The sequence below is a fragment of the Geotrypetes seraphini genome, chromosome 17 (genome assembly GCF_902459505.1).
Source record: "Geotrypetes seraphini chromosome 17, aGeoSer1.1, whole genome shotgun sequence".
Taxonomy (NCBI): Eukaryota; Metazoa; Chordata; class Amphibia; order Gymnophiona; family Dermophiidae; genus Geotrypetes; species Geotrypetes seraphini.
Genome location: NC_047100.1, coordinates 43,098,215 through 43,116,432, shown reverse-complemented (window position 1 = coordinate 43,116,432; position 18,218 = coordinate 43,098,215). Strand labels below are relative to the sequence as shown.

General features: G+C 43.1%; 1 protein-coding gene across 4 annotated transcripts in view; it reads left to right on the top strand.

Annotated features, from left to right (window-relative positions):
* CACNA2D2 (calcium voltage-gated channel auxiliary subunit alpha2delta 2) overlaps positions 1-18,218 on the top strand; it is a 1,199,719-nt gene that overhangs the window by 208,386 nt on the left and 973,115 nt on the right. The window contains exon 1 of one of the 4 annotated variants that reach the window (XM_033926192.1): positions 14,992-15,059. The exons of the other annotated variants lie outside the window; for them this stretch is intronic. The gene's annotated coding sequence lies outside the window, so the exon portion shown is untranslated. Of the gene's footprint in view, positions 1-14,991; positions 15,060-18,218 lie in introns of those variants that run through there. 4 annotated transcript variants of the gene reach the window in all.

The window sequence follows — 18,218 nt, the reverse complement described above, 5'->3', positions numbered from 1 at the left end:
CAATCGAAACCCATTCAAACCACAGCCTCTTGAAATCTCTCTGTGTGGATTTCTACATATAAATATGAGCTCTTTGAAACAGTGGCAGAGTCAAACCTGACATTTCTTTTGGGAGGGACACTACGTATAAGAACATAAGCAATGCCTCCGCTGGGTCAGACCTGAGGTCCATCGTGCCCAGCAGTCCGCTCACGCGGCGGCCCAACAGGTCCAGGACCTGTGCAGTAATCCTCTATCTATACCCCTCTATCCCCTTTTCCAGCGGGAAATTGTCCAATCTTTTCTTAAACCCCAGTATATAGGTGTGAGTAGTTCTTGACATACTGGCACCAAACCAACCGGCAAAATAAATCGTCTCTCATACTCATGTCCCGACAACCCCCTCTCCTGTCAGCCCCAGCAGGTCCTTTCCTCTGATGTGTCACTTCCATGGCATATTTTTCCCCATAACTTGTGTTTGGTCAATATCTCAACATAAATGACAGAATTCTGCAAAATAATAAATAGCACTTGTCCTTCAACTTTGCTTTATGACAAATATAAATGTCTTATTAAGCTGTATTAATAAAACAGATAAAGAAATACCTTTGAAGAAGCCATTTATGTCGCCTGGAAATCTAGTATAAAAAATACTGACCCCCCTAACATTGCATACTGGACCACCATGTTGTTAATTTAAACATATATTTGGTGTCCACAGAAAACTCCATAGCCCCTCCTCTAAGAATGGATGCAAAGTAGAAAAAGGACATTTCCCTAGGAACTAGCCAAAGAAAAAATTTTTGGTGTAACCACAGTAAAAGCTATCTCCAGTTCCAAGCATATTGTGAAGTATTGTTATTTAATTCCAATGTTTTTATGTAATCCACAAAAAAACAGGGAGGAATGGAGGGAAGTGTAATCCAAAAATCCAAAAATATCACTTCAAGACAAAAACATCACAGAAGCCAAGAAAGCTAGCTTATTACTTAAGTGAAAGAAAAGCCTCAGACAAATGGAGAGGTGTACCCACACTCTTCCACCTAAGCATCATAGGCAGAAAACTTTCGCACAAGTTTAAAGTTAGCAGGTGGGAGCAAAAAAATAGCTGAGAATGATTAATGGGAAAAACCATTGAACACAAACAGGCCAGGTCAACGATTGTTTTGTGGCCGTTAACCATTGCTTCAGGGCCTTAGCGCCAAATCCAGGCTATCAATGCGCAGATCTTAACCATGGAACCCCAAATATCTAGTCTCCGAAAGAAATCCCTCTATACCCTGAGACAATTAAGACTAATCAGACCTTACTTTCACCAATACCGCTTTGCCTTAATCGTACAACTGATGATCCTACCGCAACTTGACTACTGTAACTCCATCTACAAGGGAATCATCGCTGCTCTAATTCACAAAGTGCAACTCATCCAAAACACTGCCATAAGACTTATCTTCAACCTGAGAAAATACAACTCAGTCACAACCTTCATCAAACAAATGCGCCGGCTTGAATAACATTCAAAATATCTCGCTTCATTCACCGCATATTGCGGCCCCGCTCATCCAACTCTTCTCAATAGCATGGTCTACTTCCCGCAGAACCCTCAACCGGATGCTACTCAATCTCCCGTCCGCTAAAGATCTTCACTATAAACGAGTTTTCCACTCCATGCTTAGCTTCCTAGGAGTCAAAACTTGGATTGGCCTTAAAGAAAAGAACAGAACTGAACCTTGCCACATCATCTTCCGAAGAAAACTGAAAACCCATCTGTTCGCTACTTAATCTCCTTTACCCTCTCTCTTCTCTCCCTTTCCCTTCTTCTCCCCTCTTACCTCTCTTTACAGTCGCCTTGAGCCTGTATAGGTATGAGCGACGCGCAAATAGAAGATTAGATTGGATTAGATCCTAACTGCTGTTTTCAACCATGATTTAGATTGTAAACAACTCTTAAACTGTATGTATAGGGCAGAATATAAAGAACTTGAATATAGAAATAATCTAATTTACCATAACACTACTAATTTACAGAAGTGACGCAACAAGGACTCTACCTAGAAAATTGCAACACAGTAAATATTGCAGCGGGACCTAGAACATCTGTATGTTTCTTGGGAAACTAAACAAGTTGAATTATGACAGATGCAAACAAGAGTTCCTGATCTTGGTCACAAATACTGGACACAAATATTCCCTTGCCAGGTACAGAATAAGGGCCGGATTTTCTAACCTGCGCCGTTGTCAGTGGCCCCCTTAAAATCAACCGCCGTTGATATGTCGATCGCGCAACAGTGCCAGTTACAGAATTGCGCCTCCGGCAAAGGGAATGCAAGCCAAGGTTTTCCAGGCCTACATTTCTGGCGCCTACCTTCGATGTGTATCACGCCACCTAATGCCACGTCCAGTATTAGCCATGCCCACAGTGGCATTAGGCAGCCTAGTATGCCCACGGTGGCGTGATTCTGGCACCGATTGTTTAGGCACGGTAGGTGCCTTGAAACTCAGTTAAAAATGGCATTTAAACGGCATTTTTTGATTGAGCTTGGGTGCCTACTAGAGCATCGAGCTCAAACTCAAACCCTTTGCAGGGCCACATTTTGGATTTGTAGGTACTTGGAGGGCGGCAGAAAAAATAGTTAATGTTTTATTAAAGGAATGACATTGTATAATGAGTTTTACCTCATGCAAAGTTGTCATTTCTTTAATAAGACATTAAGGGCTAGAATAGATTCACTAAGCCCACGGATCCGTTCCGATCCAATCCGTGGCCAGGGAGCTAATTCACAAAGCGTCCTCATGCAAAGGAGGGCAATCAGAATCACGCCCCCAACCGACCGCACGGATTGCTGAAAAACGATCCTGACGCATGCGCAGATCATCTTCTTTGCCTGTAGGTGGTCTGGGCAAGCACTTGCCCTCTGTAGCAACTTTTCTTTTTTTATGCTTTTACCCTTCTGCCCATCTGGGCCAAGGCATTTTACGTGGAGCGGGGACATCGGGTTTGATTTGTCCTCGGTACCAGGCAATGACTCAGGCGCCCAGGCTGTTACAGCAAGCTGCGGTCAGTCCATAGCGAGCCCCGCTGGGAGGAGAGTGCCAGTTGGAACGAAAGTGAAGAGGACCATGCCAAAGGAGACCGAAATGAAGCCCATGCTGCCACCCTTCCCCACAGTGCAGCCCCACTTTAAATCCACAAGTTAAAACCACAGGCTCGCACTGCGGGGGGTGGCAAGAGCATGAGAGTTGGGGCGCTGATTCCTTTCGGGGCAGAGAGCAGAAGCAGCAGAGATGCAGGCAGTGTGGCAGAGAGGCAGGGCAGCAGAAAGCTGCAGGGCAGGGATTTTAGGGTGCAGAGAGCAGGAAAAGATGTGAGCGACTGGTCCTCAGCAGATACCTGTTGTTTGATTGGCCAGTCCAATTGGTGTTCCATTAATTGTTTAGTGAATCGCTGCCTTCCTACATTTGCATGCCATTTCCCTCATTTGCATGATCGGATCGGAGGTTGATCGGCACCAAGGTTAGTGAATCGGGTCGGGGAACAATTGGGTTGCAAAGTGGTCAGGACACGATTGGTGTCCTTAGTGAATCTAGCCCTATCTGGTTTTTCTGCGGCCCTGCAAGTACTTATAAATCCAAAATGTGAAACTATGGTTTATGAATCTTTCCTTAATTGCTTCTGATAATTTCAGCTATATGCAGCTGAAAGCAGTGCAACATAAAGAAAGTGAAAAACTATCAAAGTATCAACTGCAAGAGACAAGATTTTGGACCAACTATTTTGAGGCCCTCGGTATTATAAAGAATGATTCTTTATGGAAAACTTGTGCCTTAAGTATCCAGCGGTCACGTCCGCAGCCGCCTTCAGCTCTGACCTCCTCCAGCACTGGACACACAGACAAGCTGCACTGCCTCCAATGGTTACCTTATGTTCTGGAACGTTGTCGCCTCACTCAGTGGAATGTTGTCCACCTCACTCAGTATGCGATTGTCCTTTCCACTCCACCTCACAATCACGTACAGATGCAGGAAGGCGCTTGCGTGAGGTTACAGCAGTGAGGCGGCAACGTACCAGAACGTAAGGTAACCATTGGAGGCAGTGCAGCTTGTGCGTGTGTCCAGTGCTGGAGGAGGTGAGAGCTGAAGGTGGTTGCGGACGCGACTGCCGGACACTTAAGGCACAAGTTTTCCATAAAGAATCATTCTTTATAATACCGAGGGCCTCAAAATAGTACCTGGTGGGCCACGAGTTTGAGACTACTGATTTAGAGAATCCAGGCCTAAGTGACCAGAAACTTAAAATATGAATACATAGACAAAAATTAAACTTAAAGCCACAAAGAGCCACATTCTGCGTGCAAGTGACAACTTTATCTCTTCAACTCCCCTCCCCCCTTTTTTTAGGGATGATACAGGCATGTTTGGTTTGATTTCAATTCATTTGTACTCTATCCATAATTTTCAGATGTATTTTAGTTTCTTTCATACAGTGAAATAGTAATAGTAGTTGTACATGCATTTTAATTAAAAAAAACATTTTACGTGTTAGAACTTAGCACACACTAATCAACACGCTTTAAATTGTGGCAGTATAGAAGACTAAAGTTATTATTATTATTATTAAACTGATCTAGTGAGCATTAAATTCTGGTCTAGAGGAATGAATCTGTTCTGTTACATAAACATACTAGTCTTTAAGCCCGTTACATTAACGGGTGCTAGAATAAATGTGTCTTGTCTGTCTGTGTTTCTTTATCTCTCTCTCCTTGGCCGCTGTCTGTATCCTTCTGTCTCCCCCTCCCCCCCCCGAGCAAAGCTGTCTGCCCCCAGCACCCACCTCCCCCCCAAATGTCTCTCCATGGCCCTCTTCTGTCTTCCCCCCAGAGCAAAGCTGTCTGTCCCCTTTCCCTATCTCTCCATGGCCCCTTCTGTCTCCCCCCAGCACACCCCTCCCCCCAAAGCAGTCCCCTTTCCCTCTCCCACTGACTCTCTCTCTGGCCCCCTTTCTCTGTCTGTCTTTCTGTCCCTCTCCCTGCCCCTGTGTCTTTCTTTCTGTCTCCCTCCCTCCCGCTGTCTGTCTGTCATTTTTCCCCATTTCCCTGTGCAGCAGCAACAGCATTTCCCTCCTATTCTCCCCCTTTCCTGTGTAGAAGCAGTAGCAGCATTTTCCCCCACTCCCCCTTTCCCTTTTCTTACCTTATCTTCCCTGCTCCGTTCGGCCCCTCCCCCTTCTTTTACTGCCGTAGTCGATCCGGCCTGCTCCTGACCCTCCCACCGCCGACAAACCTCGGGACTCCAGCCGCGTAGGCAGCACTTTAAACACGCTGCTTCGCGGCCTTCTACTGGCGATTTCCTCTGCCGCGTCTGTCTCCGATGATGTCATCAGAGACGCGGCAGAGGAAATCGGCAGAGAAGGGCGCGAAGCAGTGTGTTTATAGTGCTGCCTACGCCGCTGGAGCCGGGAGGTGACGGAGAGGGCAGGGGGTGCTAGCGGCCGGCAGCGGTGGAGAGCAGGGAAGGGTGCGCATGCCACTTGTCTTGCCTCGCAGTGAGGCCAGACCGTAAGCTGCGCATGCGCACTTCCTATGTGTGCTACAGCTCATGGAAAACGGACGCACGCATAGGAAGTGCGCATGCGCGGCTTACAGTTTTATTATTAGATAATATAATAAGAACATATAACTTTATACCGGGTCATACCGATGGTCCATCTAGCTGGGATCCTGTTTCCACAGTGGCCAGTCCAGGTCAGAAAACCAAGCAGAAGCAACATTCCAGGCTAGAGATCCCAGGGCAAGCAGTGGTTTCTCCCATGTCCGTCTCAATAGCAAACTATGGACATTTCCTCCAGGAACTTGTCCAAAGCTTTTTTAAACCCTTCTATGCTAACCGCAAGACTTCCAGAACCTAACTACGAGGGGCCGCTGGAAAGTGTTCAGCCAACCAACAAAGTTGAGGCAGTCTCCATCGAGTCCAGCGATTTTCCACTTTTTTTGTTCTATATTTTTATGACAGAATGAAAAAGTGGAAAATCGCTGGACTAAGTGTATAGTCCTCGATGGAGACTGCCTCAACTTTGTTGGTTGGGCTGAGAACTTTTCTGTAGCCCCTCGTATTCTTTGAGTGACAAAATTCCTCCCATTGGTTTTAAAAATATTTCCCTGTAATTTCATTGAGTCTCCCCTAGTCATTGTAATTTTTGATGGAGTGAAAAATTGATTCACTTGCACCCATTCTGCAGGATTTTGTAGACTTAACTCATATCTCCTCTCAGCCATCTCTTTTCCAAACTCTTTAGTCGTTCCTCATAGGAGGAATAAAAAGTCTAAGGGCCGTCTAGTCTGCTATTTATCTCTTCCTGGTCACCGACTTCTCACACTCGTCAATTCTTTGTGCTTATCCCATGTTTTCACATCTTTCCAAAGAAGTTTGGGAGAGAAGGGAGGCTATTTATCTGATGGTTTAAGATATCACGAGGTGACTGTTTTTATGCATGGGATTGTGTGCTTCTGGCAGAATTCCATGAAGAGCCGAGAACTGGTCACACCTGCAATTGAGGAAGGAGATGGGGCACATGATTGCTTAGTCAGGCATTTTGAATAAAAGGAGATTTGCTTTCTACTAAACCAATTACTCTGGTGTGTGTTGATGGAGGTGGCTGGAACGCTAAAAAGGCAATGCAGCAGAAAAGCTGATATTCAGGAAGCATGTCAGTAGTGGAAGATTTTCTTTTTTAAAAAATTCTTTATTCATTTTCAAAATTACATTAAATGTATATATATATTCAATCACATTAACAATAAATATATCATTTAACATTCTATCATTTGTACAGTACATAAATTTTTATCCCTCCCCCTTCCCACCCCTCCCTACCATATATTCCATAATCATATAAAAAACATATTAATAAAATATCCCTCACCCTACCCAAATTAATTGATACATTTTCAACTAATCCTTACAAAATTTTTGCTAATGGTTTCCACACATCCTGAAATTTCTTGAAATACCCTCTTTGTACTGCAATAAATCTTTCCATTTTATAGATATGGCACAAAGAGTTCCACCAAAAACTGTAATTTTCTTTTTCCTAATATTACTGTCTGCAGGTTTGGTTGTGATGCCAAATATCGGGCTAGAAGAAGAGTGTGTGGGGGGTGGGGGGTGAAGTATGAGAGAGTGCCAGGCTCTCTTCCCTGTCTACAGATACTAAAATCTTGAATCCAGCTCTGCATTCCCCACTAGGACCACAATAGGAGGGCAGGACATCACATGATGTAGATTTTTCCAGAAATGTTTAAAATATGAAGAATATTAGTCAACAGAACTAAAATAAATTAGGATGAGAGTAAATAGGATGACTGTAGTCCACATTGCTAGAGCTATTTAGGATGCATGCAAACATAGATTTACTTAGTTGTAAGGGTTAACCCTTTCAGGAGGGTGTAAATATAGCATACTTAGAATGGTTCACTGCAATCTTGTGTAAACATAGCATGCATTATATAATGGCGAAATAATGCAAATGCAAACATGATACCCTAGCCAAGCAGCTAGGAGGCCGACAACAATCAAAGTGGAATCCGTCTGAATCTGTATTTAAAATCCATTACAGATGGCTTTGTAAACTGCTCTGAATTGACTCCTCAGTCATTAGTAGCGGTATAGAACCTTGCAATAAAGAAAAATGTTTTAGTTTAGACTAATTTTAAAAAAATTGTTTTATGATTTAACTTGTTTAATCTATATAGTACATAGTCTATATTACAAAGATGGTATTTCGCATTTAACATGCAAAAGAAGTCGCACGCTACTCACGGTTCCAACTCTGAACAAAATAATCAGTGTTAATACCTGTATGCATTTCCCCAGCCCTATTCCTAACTTCCCCTTTAATTCTGAAAAAGTATTTTTGTGCACTGAAATGGTGAGTTTCATGATAGCACTTAGATTGCTGTCGGTGAATATGGTCAGATTACAGATTTCAAGCTCTGTCTAGAAGATGATGATTTATTACTGATTATGTTATTCTGCTTTCTTGCCAGAAGTAGTTAACTCAGTCTAAAGTGTAAACAAGAAATGCATAATCACATTACATTCTCATTTGCACTAAGACTCCAAGTTCAAGATTTATGATGGTGGATATTAGAGCTTTAAGTCTTTATAGGCCACAGGGTCCTAAACCTTAGAGGACCCCTAGTGAGTTGAATATCCACAATGTGCCTGATTCTTTAAACAGGGGGGAAAAGGGGATTGAGACTTGTATACCGTCTTTTTATAATTACACAACCACACTAATAGTTGGAAGGGCAGGTAGGGTCCAGCGAAGGTTTTTTGAGGAGCAGTTTGAAGACTTGGCCTGCATATGAAATTCCCTGTATCTCCTCTGCCTGCTGAATAGCTAACAAGGGTTCCAAAACAATATCAAAAAGCAAAGGAGACAAAGGATATCCTTGCTGAACACCCCTCATTAAACAAAATTTCTTCGAAAACATATTAATATAAATTGTAGCTGAATGGGAGCTATACAAGATTTGAATCATTTGAATAAATCCAGGACCTATCTGAAACCACTCCATTGCTTGGTACATGAAAGACTATTCTACTCTTTCAAAGGCATGTTTGAAGATGTCTGACAGAGTTTTGGTAGAGAGTGATAGATTGAGGATATGGCAGATAGAGGGGACAACAATAGAAGAGATTGGTGGGGATAGAATCAGAAGAACAAGAGGTAAATTTGGAGGAGGAAAGAAAATCTGATTGTCCTCCTCAGTGATTTCACAGTATGAGGGGGCCACTGAAAAGTTCTCAGCCCAGCCAAGAATGAAGTGGAGCCATGAAACTTACAAGTTATTTCATACCTTTCTTGATACTTTTAATTTCATATCATTGAAATGAAAAGTTTCAAGGCTCCACATCATTCTCTTCTTGGTTGGGCTGAGAACTTTTCAGCGGCCCCTAATACATGTAGAAGAAGAATCATGAAGAAATCATTGCCTAGTCATCCCTTCTCATGAAAATCTCCATGTCCTGTCCCCAGATTGAGTTAAATTTCCTTTTCAACAACAGATAGTTTAGTGAGTCAACACCAGCTTCTCATACACCTAGTTGCTTAAAGTGTTACGTTTTGCCTGAGAACATAAGCCCAGTGGATTGTTTCAGGAGCTGATTTCACCAGACAGCCAGTTATTTCTGGCTTAATGAGGTCAGTCAGTGCCTGCAAGAATTTTTCTCGGATCGCTGCATTTATACTGTCCAGGATTTTTTTGAAATTGAGGTTGAGAATAATAAAATATATAATCATCTTATTTCAAATATATATAACTTAAGTTTGAAAGTGGCACAATAAAGAAAGGGCTCATAGATCAGGCAAGATGTCATCTACTAAAGTATTTCTCAACTCGGTCCTGGAGTAGCCCCTTGCCAGTCAGGTGTTCAGGATATCCACAATGAATATGCATGGGAAAAATTTGCATATAATGGAAGCGGTGTATGCAAATCAAGTTTATCCTGAACACCTGACTGACAAGGGGCTACTCCAGGACTGAGTTGAGAAACACTGATCTACAACTCCTGATAACATAGTAGATGACGGCAGATAAAGACCCGAATGGTCCATCCAGTCTGCTCAACCTGATTCAATTTAAATTTTTTTTTTTTTTTTCTTTCTTCTTAGCTATTTCTGGGCAAGAATCCAAAGCTTTACCCGGTACTGTGCTTGGGTTCCAACTGCCGAAATCTCTGCTCATCTACACCCTCCCAGCCATTGAAGCCCTCCACAGCCCATCCCCCACCAAACGGCCATATACCAAACATTGCTGAAGTTCTACCAGTTATATAATGCATTGTTAGACACATATATGAGAGACAGTCCATGCTCCATAGAGCTTACAATTGGCATTGATGATAGGGGTGTCAGTGGCAAGTGATTATTGTGGAAATCATGTGGAAAGGGAGAAGATCTTCAAGATAGGCAGTGGAATGGTTTTTCATTTAGGGGAGGGGGCCCAAAAGCTCTGCCGTAGCCCCAACCTCTCTCTTCACCCCCTAACTCCCCCATCTACCTTCCTTCTCCAGTTGCTGTAATTTTCATCAACGAGCAGGTCTGCTCTGGAAGTCTTCATTCTACCTTAGAGAATGACACGGGGACAAATTTGTCCCCGCAGGAAATCAATTTCCCTGTCCCGTCCCCACGAGTTTTCTCGCTGTCCCTGCCCCATTCCTGTAAGCTCTGCCTTAACTGCACAAGCCTCAATCGCTTATGATTTTAAAGTGTTTGAGGCTTGTGTAGAAAGGGACGGGAAAAGAACTCGCCAGGATGGGAAAATGAGTTCCTGCAGGGACAGAGAAAAATTTGTCCCCATGTCATTCTCTATTCTGCAGTGACTTCCTGTTCCCGCATAGGCGGGACGCTGCAGAATGAAGGATTCCAGGGCAGGCCTACTTGTTGTTGCAAATGGGAGGAAGTAGGTAGGACTCTTCTGACCGCCAGTTTTTGGGAAGGCCACGGCACCAGTGGCCTCCCCCGTTCTGATTCCTATGTCTTCAAGTACTAAGAAATGTAGTCAGAGACCAAGAAAATGTGCTAGAGGGATGCAGAAATATTTCCCAGTGAGGCATGTTCACATTTCTGATTAAAAGTAATTTCCAAGCAGAGTTGACGGACAAGGTCAAGCAGCTTGTTTAGAGTGCTGCCGGCCCGACGCTGCTTTGGTTGAAGGTAGGGCTCGCTTGCAAGCGGGGAGGGAAGGATGGAGAGTCAGCAGGGGTTTGGCTGCAAGGTGGGGGGAGGGGGATGGATTGAAGAGTTGCCGGCGAATCCCAGGACTAGGACTTATTTTGGGGATAGGGCTTATATTAAGAGCTACCCTGAAAATGATGCTAGGGCTTATTTTCGGGGTAGGTGTTATTTTTGGGGAAACATGGTACTACTTAATTACATGGATAGCAACTGAGTATCCCCACGATGTGCATAGCTGGTAGTGGTGACAATGTATGTTTAAATCCACTGCCTATCTATATTGTGGCACTGAATACACACTTTTTTTAAAAAAATGCTGTGGACATGATAAAAAAAAAACAACCATCCTACCACCACCACTGTTGAAAATTGACCCTAAGGTTTTCTTCTAGCATGGGACAGTGTTACCAATCATTCCTTATTTCCTTGGTTCTAATTTTCAGCTTTGTTTTGTGCTACGTTTCCGATTCCTGGTGGTTGTGGTGCTGTTCCTAGTTCCACCCCCAGGCCCTCATTTTTTCTATTGTAGTATGTCATCAGCTTCTTATCAAGGGGATCACGCCAGCTCTGCACTACTGGATGATTCATTTTATTTTTATAAATTAATTTAACAATGGGCTTCTAGGAACTTCCATGATATTTCTCCAGCCCCATCATTCACTCCTTTTCTTCTCCTTTTTCCTCCCTCCCTATTTTAATGTGATTTATGCTTCAGTTGGAGCTGATTAATCAGTCTGGCTGGGACTTGGGGTGCATAGCCACAATCATTCAACCCAGGCAGATATATTACCCTCTCTTCCAGTAGCTCTGGTATTCTGATGTATTCACTGCTGCATCTGGATCCAGCTACTTCACATGGGGCAGTTGAACCAGCCTGATGTTTTTAACTTTCATCTTGACAGTGAATTCTTACCTGTTGCCCAGCATCCTTTAACCCCCAGACTGCCACCAACACTCTTTGTAACCTTGGGCAAGTCATTTCACCTTCCACTGTCTTGGAACAACCAGACTGTAAGTTGGTTTAGGAAAAGAAATAGCTCACATTCCTGAATATGTGACTCACCTTGAGCTCAGATTTGGCAAAGACAATTAATATACACTTCTCCCTCCGTATTCGCGGTTTCAGCACTCGCCGTTTCGCTTATCAAGTTTCAAGTTTATTAGGATTTTATATACCGCCTATCAAGGTTATCTAAGTGGTTTTTACAATCGGGTACATAGCGGTTCATAGACAACCCCACGAAAGACAAAGGTGCGCGCCGACAACTGAGCGCAAGACGGAGGCGCGCGCTGAAGAAAATTACAGTTTTTAGGGGCACCGACGGGGGTTTTTGTTGGGGAGCCCTCCCAGTTTACTTAATAGAGATTGCGCCGGCGTTATGGGGGGTTTGGGGGGTTTTAACCCTCCACATTTTACTGTAAACTTAACTTTTTCCCTAAAAACAGGGGAAAAAGTGAAGTTTTCAGTAAAATATGGGGGGTTACAACCCCCCAAACCCCCCATAACGCCGACGCGATCTCTATTAAGTAAAGTGGGAGGGTTGCCCCCCCCGTCGGATCCCTAAAAACAGTAATTTTCTGCGGCGCGCACCTCCGCGCTGCGCTCAATTGTCTGCGCGCGCCTTTGTCCCGGCGCGCTTTTGACCTGACACCCAACTTAGCTGGTCACTAGGCTAGCCAGTGAACTGGATATTCAGTGGGAGATAGCCATGTATCTTCGCTGAATATTAGCAGGACTTTACAAACACCTTTGCAGAAGCTCTTGTAAACCACTCTGGATTGACTTACCCAGTCATTAGTTGCAGTATAGAAGGTTTCAGTAAACGATAAACTTAGCCAGCCAGTAGCCGTTCCCAAATGGCTAATTCCCACTGAATATCAGGGATGTATAATTGAAAATTATTGCATTCTAACAGCAAAGCGTAATTGGATTTCCAACTCTTCGTTCGACATCTCAAAACCTCTTATCCGCTCCATCCCTGAAAATTATAGGCATTAGAAGACACAATATGTTTTCGGTCATGGCCCCCCAACTGTGGAACTCACTACCACAGTACATTAGAGAAGGAAAAGATCTTCCCTCATTTAAAATTTTTTTAAAAACTTACCTTTTTATGTTTAAATGATTTTTATTATTCCAGCAGTAAGAAGCAAATACAAACAGTAGTACCATTCAGGAAATAACATTTTCAACAATATAATCAGTTCCCTTCCCCTCCCCATGAATCCATGGCCAGTCCAACAGCTGAGAGTGGGAATAAAATCTTAAAGATTCAAAAGTCTACTGTGAGCACGCGGTGTGAGGTCCTGCCAGAAGTGCTCCCACACCTGACAAAATTTGCGACCCGGCCAAGAGTCAAGTCTCCCACCATGCGTCTCTCCAGTGTTGCGTGCACTATCATTAGGGATCTCCATTGTGCATATGACGGGGGATAAACTTACCTTTTTAAAGACACATTCAACCTTTCATCCTTCGACCTATGACCAGATTTTTTAAGGTCCCAAATTTTTTACCCCCCCCCTCTCGTTTTTCCCCTTTCTGTTTTTTCTCTCTAACAAAGAATTTAAATTTTTCCCCCCTACCCGCCACGACTCATGTCTGTTTTAGATTTGTAAGTCCGAAGTTATTTTGTCTGTTTTCACAATCTGTTTTTATAAAGCTGTACATCGCTTAGTAAACTAAATAAGTGATCCATCAAATATTAATAAAAACTTGAAACTTGAAAAACTTGGCTATTTTTTACAGCATTTTAAAGCAAATTTATTCCTCCACAATCAACCAAGAATTCAATATTATACTTCCCCTGCCATCCAAACACTGGGGTCCATATCGGTGCTATTTTGGAGCTCATAGATATCTGAGCATGGAGGATACCTAATTAATAGCCCTTTATTCTCAGATCCTTGGACATCCATGCTTTGAAAGTGCTCACATTGAGTCATCCAGGCATGGATGCTATCATTGCATTTCTTGTTCGACTCATTTCCTTTTGCCAAAAGTAATTTGGCCCTAAACAATATTCCCCACCTTTATTTTCCATAACATGTACCATCAGTGAAAAGGAATAAACCAGCTGCCTCCAACATGATGCATGAAATTTCATGTGCTGAAATAAAAAGGAACAATAAAATCTTCTATTTTCCAAATCTTTTTAATATTTATCTATCTTATCTAATGATTTTATAATTAGAGTAATTTGGATAGATTTTCAGCTGACATGGCTATCACATTAGTTAAGGAATAGATATGCAACTATTTTAAATAACCAGGGGAAGCTCATGGCCATTTACATCACTTGGTCAAGACTAATCGGTAATATTCGGCAACACTTAACCAGACAGCGCTGCTGATTTTGATAAATGGCTAAGCCCCTAACTAGCAAGGTAAGGAGCAAGCCCGGGGCGGAGATTGGCTAGAGCTTACTGATTTTAACTTTACCTCATTCACTGTATTTATGTGAAAACTTGGCTATTCTCAGAAATGTAAATCCTACTACCCTCCTTAAAATCACTAATTCTTATTATGTTTTTCGTCCTTATATTAAAGTTCCTGTAAACCGTGCCGAGCTCTATCTGTATGGAGAGGATGCGGTATATAAACTTAAGGTTTAGTATAGTTTAGATTTGGTCTTGTTACTCCTGTTAACAAAACTGTAAGTTTTATGTTGAATTATACCTACTGTACACTGCCTTAGGTGAATCTCTTCATAAAGGCGATTAATAAATCACAATAAATAAATAAGTATATTCTCCTGTTCTGGAGCCTGAGTTCCCTATAAACTGTACAGTATTTTTTTGTTGTTGTTGCTTTTACACTACCAAATTGAACCTATCTGCAAAAGAAAAATGGTAGAAAGGAGGCAGTAAATCCTGCCTATTGTCACAGGACTGCCCCTGTTCCTAGTGAGGAAGCCTTGCCAAAAGAAGGAGGTAAAGTTTAAAAACATTAAAAGAATTCCTAAGCCTAATAGTTCTACTCCCAAAGGAGCAAAGGAGCAAAGCCAAGCCTTCCTATAGTTAAACCTTCTCAAGCCATGCCTAAAGCATCCAGAACCGGCTTAGCTTTTCCCAAACCAGTTGTAAGAAAGCAACCAGAGAAACTACATGTCCCAGCAGTCACGGGGCTAGTGAAGGGGAAAAGCAGGGCTGGCATACAAGCCACTCCCAATCAAGCTGAGACTGGATTAGGCCAGATTAGAAGGGCTCAGAGGGCAGGCTCCTCACACTCACCTGCAGGGAGTTCCAGCAAGCCAGAACCATACAGCAAAAAAAAAGCAGCAGACTCCAGCCACAGAGAACATGAAAGCAAGGGTCCACCTCATGGTAACAAACTCAGGCACAGGTTTGTGATAAAAAGGCCAATGTTAAGGTTGATTCTGGGTTTGTGCAGGATAGTGAAATGGCGGCTAATGACATGACCTGTGATATGGAAATAGAATGTTCTGGTTTGCCCAGCTCTGAAGGGATGGACATCGGCTGAGAACCATTGCTAATAAGGGAGCTGGAGGGAAAAGTAAAGTCTGCTCAAGTTTAGTGAAAATGCTGAAGTTTTGTTTTGAACTTTAATCCAAGCCACAGGCAGCCATTTTGTTTGGGATCTGGGAGGGGATCTTTCCAAGCTGATCCATTGAGGGAAATTATAGGAGAGGATCCCACCCTTGGGGCATTAAGTCTAACCCCAGGGGAGTTTGGCCTGGCAGAAGAAAAGCTTTCATTTTGTTGGAATAAGGCTTTTATATTTTGGCATATTTTTGGCTTGGACAGCAAGTGTTTGGTTTGTGAATGCTGGGCTTAAGCACAAGGTGTTACAAACCTGAGAATTTATTTGAAACTTGTTTATGCTGGTGAAATAGTAAACGCTACCCAAGAGAATTGCACCATTGTTTTGAACTCCTTATTTGAAGCACTACCAAGCTACCAATCAACCTCACAAACCTCTCGGCCAAGGTTTGTGTGCACTGGGTAAGGTCACTTGCTGGGTCTAGCTTGGCCGCGCCCAGTCACGCCATGCAGAGCGGAAGGTTGGTGTATGACAGTTAATCCCATATCCTTCTTACTCTGTTATAGCTTTCTTTAGTTTCAATATTTCCACTAAATACTATATTTTCATATCTATGGGGCTGATATTGAAAATGATATAAATTCCCAAATCTACTGGCTGTTTAAATCACTTGTCTGGAGCTAATCATACATATTCAGTGGCTGTTAACTAGATAGACCTGTAGAAAATGCCCAGTTAGTGCATAAAGTGAAACTAGCTATTTTATGGGTGGGGTTTTTTTTTTTGGGGGGGGGGCGAGTCAGAGGAGGGGCGGGACCGCAGCAGAGGAAACAGCTCAAAGCACTGCATTGCAAAGAGCTGTAACCGTGATCTTCGGCTGAAGCTGTAAGGTTCGGGGAGGCCAGGGGGAACACCGAGGCCTTCTCGGGCGGGGCAGTCCTTTGGGGAGGCCAGGAGGGAAGCCGGACGCAGCACTTCCCGACTGACCCTCCCTCCTCGCCCTCTAAAACAGGTGTGGCAGCGGCCAGCAAGAGCAGCGCTGCTGCTCCTGCTTTAGGGGGCAAGGGGAGAGGGTCCGAATCGGGAAGCCGATTTTTTTTTTTTTTTTTTTAAATTTAAATCGATTCGAATCGATTCACCCGAAGTGAATCGGTGAACCGATTCGAATCGGGCAGCACTGCTACTTAACATTTAATAACATTAAAAGATCTTTCCAGAGATTCAGATAAAGGAAGCTTTCATGTTAAGGAGCAGAGAGGGGGGGGGGGGGGAGAATCATTGAAAACTAATTCTGATTGCTTTGCAAACTTTTAAAACTACTTTCTTAGATTCTTTCATTGGAAGCTTCTGTCCACTGTCTCTAATAAGGAAAACAGTACTCAACCCCCATCATTCTTCATAACATCCAATCAGTTAATTACACAATGCAATCAGTAAAAAATTTGGTGGAATTCTATTTGCATTTCACACGTTATTAAAGAACTCAGAACTCTAGGGGTCTCTGTATATGATTGCCCCATTATAAATATTTATTGCAGATTTAGTCACTCACTACTGGTAGCCTGAAAAGATCATTTTCAGGCATTGCAGTATTCATTCATTTTTGTGTTTTAAAAAATTTATGGTGCTTCTACCTTGCACTGAATGTGCCATGTGTGGAATTCAAAGCCTGAGGCTTATTTAGAACTTTAAGCTGAGGCCACCTAAATTTTCTCTAGCCATACCCCTTAAGCACTGACCTTTAAATCTCAGCAGAATAATCGGACTTGAATGTTCAGACTGTATGATAGAGAAATCGCCTAAGTGCATTTGACGTAGTCTTGGTACCCTAGTAAGAAGCACTCTATGCTCTGAATCAAGGCTGAGAAACCTCTAAAGATACCTTCTTATGTTATGATATGGTATAAGAACATAAGAAGTTGCCTCCGCTGGGTCAGACCAGGGGTCCATTGCGCCCAGCAGTCCGCTCACACGGCGGCCCATCAGATCCATGACCTGTAAATGAGCCTTTGTCTAAAACCTTTCAAATGCCCTTTCATCATCCTATCTCTGTCTCTATCTATATCCCTCAATCCCCGTATCCTTCAGGAACTTGTCCAATCCCTCTTTGAATCCTCTTAATGTATTCTGTCCTATTACATCCTCCGGAAGTGCATTCCAGGTGTCCACCACCCTCTGAGTGAAGAAGAATTTCCTAGCATTGGTTCTAAACCTGTCCCCTTTCAACTTTTTCGAGTGCCCCCTTGTTCTTGTAGTTCCCAATAGGCTGAAGAATATGTCCCTTTCCACCTTCTCTATGCCCTTCATGATCTTGTAAGTCTCTATCATGTCTCCTATAAATCTCCGCTTCTCTAGGGTGAAGAGCCCCAGCCTTTCCAGTCTGTCTGCGTATAAAGGTTTTCCATACCTTTTATCATTCTTGTCACTCTTCTCTGAACCCTCTCAAACATTTCCATGTCCTTCTTTAGGTACGGCGACCAATATTGGACACAGTATTCCAGATGCACCATCGCGCGATACATCAGCATGATGACTTCCTTCGTTCTGGTTGTAATACCCTTCTTAATAATACCCAACATTCTGTTTGCTCTCTTTGAGGCTGCCGCGCATTGTGCCGTTGACTTCACTGTTGTGTTTTTCAAGGTTACTTCCCTCTAGTACTAATCCCCCCATTTGGTAGCTGAACATCGGATTCTTCTTTCCTGTATGCATGACCTTGCATTTCCCCACATTGAAGTTCATCTGCCATTTATTCGCCCACTCTTCCAGTTTGTTCAGGTCCCTTTGTAGGTCCTCACATTCTTCCACGGTTCTAATCCTGCTACAGAGTTTAGTGTCATCCGCAAATTTTATAACTTCACACTTCATCCCCGTTTCCAGGTCATTTATAAATACGTTGAACAGCAGCGGTCTGAGTACTGACCCCTGCGGAACTCCGCTCGTGACCCTCCTCCAGTCCGAGTAGTGGCCCTTCACTCCAACCCTTTGCTTCCTGCCTGC